We start from the raw sequence: 8,645 nt of genomic DNA, 5'->3' as shown, positions 1-8,645 counted from the left end.
CATCCTGGCTCTGTCTTCCTGCCCTTCATCAAAGTTGGCTCAGGGAGTTCAAATATGGAACCAACATTTGTGCTAAAAACATAAAGACAGGTGAGGCCTACCCAATAAAAATGGACGTAGAGAGGTGAACTACCTCACATTCAGAGAAAAACTACTACTTCAGCCCCACCTTCCCAAGCACCTTGTTTCTGCAGAATTTTTTTTTTTTCCAGAGGGAGCAGAGCCTTTATTGGGGGCCATGGGCTAGCTGGTTTCAGTCAAAGGCCACATGCTTGATCTTGAAGTCACCGTCAGCTGCCATGTGGTTGATGGCCTCCAGGTTGAGGCGGTTGGGGAACTTGAATTCGCATCCATCTGGCAGCTTGATGGTCAGGTCTGCCTGGTCGAAGCTGATACACACCTCTGCAACACTCCCGGGCTGGAAGGGAAAGGCAGCCTCCTGCTGCTCAGCCCCCCAGGCGCCGCCGTCCTTGCTGTTGCACACGATGGTGTTGGTGTCCCCGTGGGCGTTGAAGCGAGGGTTGAAGTGTAGGCACAAGTTGTTGCTGTCTTTGCCCAGGTTCAGCACGAAGCTCTTGGCGTCAGGGGCCACCTCGCCCCGCACTCGGAGGCAGTCCCCAGGTTTGAGATTCAGGCTGCTGGCCTCAAGACCACAAGCCATGATTGAGGGCAGGAGGATGTTCGCGGGACAGGCACACCAGCTCTCTGAAGGCTCCACCCGAGAGCGTTTCTGCAGAATTTTTATCCATGAGGCATCTACTAGGTTACCTGCCTTAACCAGAACCTAAAATCCAGCCCCTTAGCAAAGCAAAAACCACATCTGGATCTTTCTAAGATGAAATACAATCTTGTTTTTTTACATAGTAACAGCATAAGGATGGCCACTGAAGCAGAATCTCACGTGACAAACTAAGCTATCCTTGGAAAACACAAGTATTTCCCAAAGTAGAACATAGACTCTTTCACAATCCTCCAAAGGTAGAAATTTTTGCATTCAAATTTCCTGGCTATAAGCTCAGAGCACCGCCACTACCCAACAAAATCTGGCTAGAATGGACTGCAAGGAGTGAAGCTGATGCTGATTTTCTCAGGAGACCAGGGTTTAAAGTTGAGCATTTCCTGGTTCCAATTTGTTGTCTGCCATTGCTCCAGGAAGAATGTAGCCCAATTGTTGTGAATTTTGAAAAACGTCAGAGCTGACCACTTGCCACAATAAGTTAATTTTCAATTAATAAAAGAGAAGCAAACTCTTTCAGTTATTTATTGCTTCATAACAAACCACCCCAAAATATAGCATCTTGAAACAATTTATTATTAAACTGACACGTTATTAAAGCTACACTCTCCAGAGCCTCTTCCCATGTCATCACTCTACCAGGGTCACACGATGCCCTGACAGCATGGCAGCCCACTTCCAGGAGGGCCAGCACAGAAACTTCCAGATCTCTCAACAGCTGGGCCTGGAACCGACACAGTGTCACTTCTGCTTAATTCTGCTAATCAAAGCAAGTCACAGACTAGCCCAGATTCAAGGGGGCAGGAAATAGATTCCACCTATCAACAGGAAGAGTCATACAAGACTACCTGGAGGGGAGGACTGTAGGCACCATCTCTAAGACAAGTTAACACAGACCTTAACAGAAGAGAGAACCAGATAGCCTCATCCTTCCACGGTTTCTATGGAAGATCAATGTCATTATCCATACAGTGGCATTAACAGTGACCACTTGGAGCATTGTTCAGATCCAAGGAGATAATGACAGTCAATGCTAGGCACGTGGCACATGCTTGCGGCTCTCCAAGAGTAGACAATTCCCATAAAACACTGGGGCCTGTGAAGACCAAATCTGAGAGGAGATGCCATGTTGGAAGCATGCAGGGTTCAAGGCTGGCTCCAAGCCATACCCTGCTGTGAGTTTGCCAGGAGACTTTCATGCTTCGCTTGCCTTTTCTCACCTTCATTTTCTTCTCTGACCCATCTAAAAATGTTCCAATTTTTTTTTTCATTTGAAATCAAAGATTCAGTGGAGACTAGTTTCTCACTTGCAATAAGGATGCTAACAAACCGAAGGGCACCCCTAGAGCAGCACAGAGCAGGGCAGTGAAGCCATGCATGCAGGACACGGAGCCTGCTGGCCCTCCTACAAGCAGTTCCACTTTTATTCATTTTATGTATTAAAGACATTTTATACAAAATCTGGTGTGTAGTTGGAATCCCTGGTTTATTACATAGTGCCACCATGGCTAGCAGAATGTTAGCAGACTGGAACACCAGATGGGAACGAGAGAGATTTATACATTAAGAGAGGTGGGCAAAAAGAAGAAGTATGACTGAGGGAAGAGGGCATGCATGAAGTGAGCATCTTGGGAGGCAGTATTCAAGAGATGAAGCAGAGTATGCATGTGTAACAAAAACATACAAAAGAGCCTTAACAAAGGAGGAAGCCCTGCCTTCGTAACATCGTGGAGGAAACTGGAGGACACCGTGCTAAGTGAAATAAGCCAGAAACAGAAGGAAACTTACATGAATGATACCACTTTCATGAGGAATCTAAAATAATTAAACTCGTAGAAGCAAAATGCTCACTTATGCATGCCCTCTTCCCTCAATCTTGCGTCTTCTCTTCACCCACCTCTCTTAAAGCATAAATCTCTCTTGTCCCCATCAAAATTGGCTGTCTGGTGTTCCAGTCTGCTAACATTCCGCTAGCCGAGGTGGCACTATGTAATAAACCAGGGGTTCCAACTACACACCAGATTTTGTACGGAACGACCCTAATGCATAAAATGGGTAAAAGTAGAGCTGCGAGTAGGAGGGCCGGCAGGCTCCGTGTCCTGTATGCGTGGCCTCACCACCCTGCTCTCTGCTGCTTTCGGGGTGCCCTTTGGTATGTTAACATCCATCTTGCAAGTGAGAAATTAGTCTCCGCTGAAACTTTGATTTCGAAAGAGTACAGTGAGGGTTGCCAGGAGCTGAAGCAGGGGCGGGAAACAGAGAGGTATTAGTCAAAGGGCAAAAGGTTTTGGTTATAAAGATGAGAAAGTCCTAGAGACTTACTGTACATCAGAGTGTCCATAGCCAGCAACACTGTAGTGTGTAGTTAAACATTTGCTAAGAGGCTAGATCTTACGTTAGGTGTTCTTATCACAAAAACAAATCAGTAAAAGGGGGACAAGGACACTTTGGGAGGTGATGGAGATGCTTATGGCCTTGATTGTGGTGATGGTCTCACCTTGCATGTTTATCTCACACATACCAAGTTGCATACATTAAATATGTACAACCTTGTACCCACAAAAATAAAAAAATTAAAACTTTTAATCATATATATGCACATTATTATATGTTAATTATCCCTCAATAAAGTGTTGTTTGTTTGGGTTTTTTAAGGGAGAGATGAAGCAGAGTTGGCAAGTACTTGTGACCGCTGAGCCAGTCTCTGCCAGGCCTGCCACGTCTCCCGCCAGGAACTGTCGCTGTGCTTATTCTTGGCTTCTGGAATCACCGCATCAGGGCATTCTCCCTGAAAGTGCTGGAGAGTTACCCCCAGTGAGACACTCAGCCAAAGACAGGCAGGAGTGATGGTGAGTACCGCAGCTTCCCCAGCCTGCCTTCTTTTCCCTGGAGGTGGAGGGAGAATCCCCCAGTTTGTCCCCTTGGTCCTCACCTCCACTGCTTGTCCACTTGACTACCAGTTTTAACCCATCCTAGCCACTCTTTCCATAGAGAGGGAGACAAAAAGGAATGGAATTACTAAATGCCTTTGTAACTGTAAAGGGCAGAAACCAAACTTACATTAGCTTAAAGAAAGAGGAGATAGATTAGTTCACATAACTAAAAATTCCAGCAGTCTGCTAGCTTCAGGCACCATGGGAGTCAGGAGCTCACATGATGCCATCTCCATCTCCCAGTTCTGCTTTCTTAGGGGGATTGGTATCCTTGGAGGGCTGAAATTGATGCTCACAGCTCCAGGATTAGTGGCTTCAGTGGAAGGAGGTCTCTTCTTCCTTGATGGTTCTAGGATAAGTCCAAGATGGAGCTCTCACAAATCTGACCTGATAATGGGCCAACCCTTGATCTATCACGGATGCAGAGCAGCAAAGATGCTCTGGTTGGCCAACATGGACTCACATATGCTCTGCAGGATTTAGGCAGCGTTAGCTCCATGCAAAACATATAGAGGAAGGTTATTTCCTAAAGGAAAGTCCAGGTAATGTTACTAGAACGAGAGAAGGATGGAGGTTGGTTGGGAAAAAACAACAGTTACCCAACTCAGGAACTAACAATGCTGAACATCTACCATGGTTCTGCCACCTGCCAGGCTCTATTTATATACTGCCATTAAATCCTCAGAGGTAGACATGATCCCCCCATTTCACAGAGGAGAAAACTAAGGTGGAGGAGGTGAAGCCACTTGCCTAGTGCCACATCATTAGAAGGGATGATTTGACCTGTGTCCAGATTAGAAGTTATTTGCTTTTCTTCCTGGAGCTCTTGTCTCTACATTCTGTTGGATTTGGGTATGACAAGCTGGCCCACAAGGCTGTAGTTTGGTGATCATGTGCTTCTCCGTCTGTTGGTCAGGGTTGGCACCCAAGAGTAAGTGGCCTGAGAGGCTTCACTAGAGTCTCCAGCTTCACAGCCCCATTCCCCAGAATTCACGAAGCAGATTCCTGGCTCTCCTTGCTCATGACTGTGGGGATTTCCAATTCTTTTTTTTTTTTGGGGGGGGGAGTGGGATGGAGTCTCACTCTGCAACCCAGGCTGGAGTGCAGTGACACAACATCAGCTCTCTGCAACGTCCGCCTCTCGGGTTCCAGTGGTTCTCCTGCCTCAGCCTCCCAAGTAGCTTGGATTACAGGTTGTGCCACCACACCCAGCTGATTTTTGTATTTTTAGTAGAGACGGCGTTTCACCATGTTAGCCAGGCTGGTTTCAAACTCCTGACCTCAGGTGATCCCGTCCACTTCGGCCTCCCAAAGTGCTGGGTTTACAGGCATAAGCCACTACACCCAGCAAGGATTTCCAATTCTCAGTCTCATTGCAGAAGAGAAAAGAGCAGCTTGTCCAGCAGTTACTCAATGGATACTCCTGAGCGGGTCAAGTTACCGTCTCTGCCCGCCCCCTAGGTCTCCGTGATGATGCACCACTTCGTTTTTCCCTGGGAGTGGTGTAATGTATCCTTAAATCTATAGATTTCATTTTTATAGTGCAGAATGCTGAAAACACACACAAGTATGCTATTGCATTTTATTCTGAACAATCACAGAAGGGGGGACCTTAGAGACAGGAATAGGGCAAGTTTAGGAAAGGATGGACACTCCACCCTCACCTGTAGATCAAATTGTTGCTTCCTCAACTTGACCTCCAGCTCAGTTTGTTTCTCACTTTTCTGGTATAATCTGGGTGACAGCTCGGATACTTCATGCGTGTCTGTTCTGTTCCACATATGAATGCCCTTGGCATGCCTGCCTGTCATCCACCAATCTGAAGACCCTGGGAACAGATGCTCCCAAGGCACTTGCCTTCCCACTATCTCCATTTTCAGGAGAAGGGCAGCAAAGGAAGAAACTGAGTGAGAAAGCCACTTCACACCTTCAGCCAGGACCCAGCACGAACCGCTGAGAACGGAAGGTTACTATGCAAAGCCCGAGTAACTAGAGCAGCACTTCTGAACCATTTTTTGAACACAGGACACTTTTGGTAAAACCCTTGAATCCCTTCTCAGAATGCTTGTAAGCACCTTAAGTAAAATACACAGGAGTACAAACGAAACTAATTATAATGAACTACAGTTATCAAAATACCTTACGACAAATGTATGATCCGTTAATATCTGTGATTATTAATTCGCACACTAAATAGCAGGATCTAGCTGTATGTCTAATCATTAACATAATTTTGAACTCACAGAGAGTGTAAATAATGTTTTGAGATTCCTATAAAACTGTAATGTAAATAAAAGTATCTACGGTTTCCATTGATGACAGTCACTGGTACTACTTACACTACCATGAGTTGTTGCCCACAGAATTGAAGGTAATGCTAAGTTGTGCATCACTTTCCATGATAATAAAGGTGCAATTACATTTCTTATTCAAGTTTACAAGTCTCTTAAATTCTACTCCCAGAATTTTGAGGGACTCTCAGTGGATCCCAGGCTAACAATCAAACAACATTCTAGAGCGTCTGACGTTAACAGCATCGGCATATGGCTGTCTCCAGCCATCCTCATGGCAGCCCTGTGAGTATTGGCATCTCCATTCTTCAGCTCAGGAGACCAAGGCTGGAAAAGGCTAAGTCATGGGAAGGCACAGCAGTGAGTGGACCCGGCTCTGGAGCCCACGTCCTTCCTGTTTTCCTGCTTCCGTCTAAGCAGCCTCATCATGGTAAAGCCAGTTTCTCATGCCTCGTCTCCAGGAAGAGGGGAGATGGAGTAGAAAGTCCGCATCTGCAATGCCAGGAAAACAAAACAGGCAAAACCCTGCAGCAATTTCTGCTTCCCCCTCCCTATGAGCTGTTCTCAGAGATGGAGGAAAAGGTAGCTGTACATACAAGCCCTTTAGAGGGGAAATAAACGTGTGAAAACTTCCACTCAACGAGGCCTGCAGTTAAATTGTGCCACCTCATGTGGAAACCCAAGCCTCCTGGGAGTTGATGCATTGAGGGCTGGTTAATATCAGCACGGGCAGTGTCCAAGGAGCGCTGCTGGGGCCCTGCACACTTCTGAGGTTAAGAACTGCCTCTCGCCTCCACAAGGCAGGAGGGTTGGGCCTTTGGAAATGCAGCATGAGGCTCAAGTCCTGGCATCAGCCTCCCCACAACCATTGAATGCAGAAAGGTATAAAACTGCAGCCTTCTGGCCAAGGCTCAGCTCAGGAAATTGCTTTTTGCTTACTGGGACTCCACATGCCTTTTCACTTTGCTCCTCTGTCCCAGCGAGCCAGCGCAATGAGCATCTGCCAGCCATCGAGCCCACCTCACTGGCACCCAGGGCCTCATCTCAACAATTCCTCATGGGTGATACTCTCAGGCTGCATGGAACAGAGCAGAGCTCTGGGTTGGGAAGGCCCACTTCAGAGATGAACTGGAAATAAAGACTTAACTCAGCCTGTAACAGAGATATCCAGAGTCCCTGTCAGCACTGTTGAAGTGTTAGGCTGACAACTCAACTACCAGCCTTACCCAGCTTAACTGAAATTTGTTCCAGAGATGGACTATGCCATCCAGGCTCAATTCCTGCAACAGCGTCACTGGTGTCAAAGCAAATTGAGAGCAGATTTCATTCAGTTTGAAGCCTTTAAAGGGGCTTTGATTTTTTATTAATCTGAATCTCCTCATGAGGAAACAATCGGACAAATCCAAAATGAAGGACATTCCAAAAATAACAGCCTGGGGTTTTCAAAATTGGCCATGTCATGCGGGAAGAAGGGGCTGAGGAACTGTTCTAGAATAGAGAAAGCTAAAGAGGTAGGACAGCTAATGCAATGTGTGGACCTGGGCTGGATCTTGGAGCAAACACACAGGAAAATGGCTATAAAGGAAACACACTGGGACAATTGGGGAAATTTGAATATACAGCAGACTAGATAATAGTGTTGTTGCAATGCAGACTTTCCTGATTTTGATGTAGGCAAAGATCCTTGGTCTTAGAGCATCTGCAGATCAAAGGTTATGTGTGCATAACTGCATCTGAAATGGGTTCAGAAAAGATGATAGATAGATGATAGATAGATAGATAGATAGATAGATAGATAGATAGATAGATAGATAGATAGATAGACAAAGCACAAATTGAGCAAAATGTTAACAATTGGTTAATCTAGATGAGTAGCAAATGAGTGTCTATTGTGCTATTTTGCAACTTGCTGTAGATTTAACACTTTTCAGAACAAAAATGTGGAAGGAAACTCTTTAGGAAAGGAAAAAGAAATTTTGTACTTCCAAATAATGTAATGTGGTGGCTACCTTACAGGGAAGGTAAGTGAATAAAATCAGGGAGATGCTTACAGTTAATTTCAACAGTTTTAGTAAGATACACTTTCTCAAGATGGATGGTGGGTTCAGTGTTTATTTTAATACAATGCTTCATAAATTTAAAATGAAATATATTAGTGTCTTTCATATGTGTCAATTATTACACAGAAATACATATTTTACCGAATACTTACTTTGCAAAAGTGTTTTTATTAATATTTTTCTTTTCTTCCTTTCTTTTTCTTTCTTTTTTTTTTTTTTTTTTTTTTAGAAACAGGCCTCACCACTCCATCACCCAGATTGGAGTGCAGTGAGCCGTGATCATGCAGTGGCATAATCAAGGCAGCCTTGACCTCCAGGATCAAGCAGTCCTCCCACCTCAGCCTCCCAAGTAGCAGGGACCATAGGTGCATGCCATCATACCCAGCTAAACTTTTAATTTTTCTGTAGCAATGGGTTCTCACCACATTGTCCAGGCTAGTCTCAAACTCCTGGGCTCAAGCCATCCTCCCACCTTGGCCTCCCAAAATGTTGAGATTGCAGGCATGAACCACCACGACAAGCTAATATTTTGTTATATTTTTTATTTATTGGTCTTCAGAGGTAGATCAATGCAAGTATTTTTTGAGAAGGTCCTGAAATTTCATGTGTCTGTTATTGGCCAAAA

General features: G+C 45.1%; 1 pseudogene across 1 annotated transcript; it reads right to left on the bottom strand.

Annotated features, from left to right (window-relative positions):
- Positions 1-209: 209 nt before the first annotated feature.
- Positions 210-731, bottom strand: LOC116530150 (annotated as a pseudogene). Its single transcript, XR_004259853.1, has one exon. The product of XR_004259853.1 is annotated as a galectin-1 pseudogene (transcript).
- Between the last annotated feature and the right edge of the window lie 7,914 nt (positions 732-8,645).

The sequence above is a fragment of the Sapajus apella genome, unplaced genomic scaffold (assembly GCF_009761245.1).
Source record: "Sapajus apella isolate SASKATOON/1434 unplaced genomic scaffold, GSC_monkey_1.0 scaffold65, whole genome shotgun sequence".
Taxonomy (NCBI): Eukaryota; Metazoa; Chordata; class Mammalia; order Primates; family Cebidae; genus Sapajus; species Sapajus apella.
The sequence above is the reverse complement of the archived record's forward strand: the minus strand, read 5'-3'. Positions and strand labels throughout refer to the sequence as shown.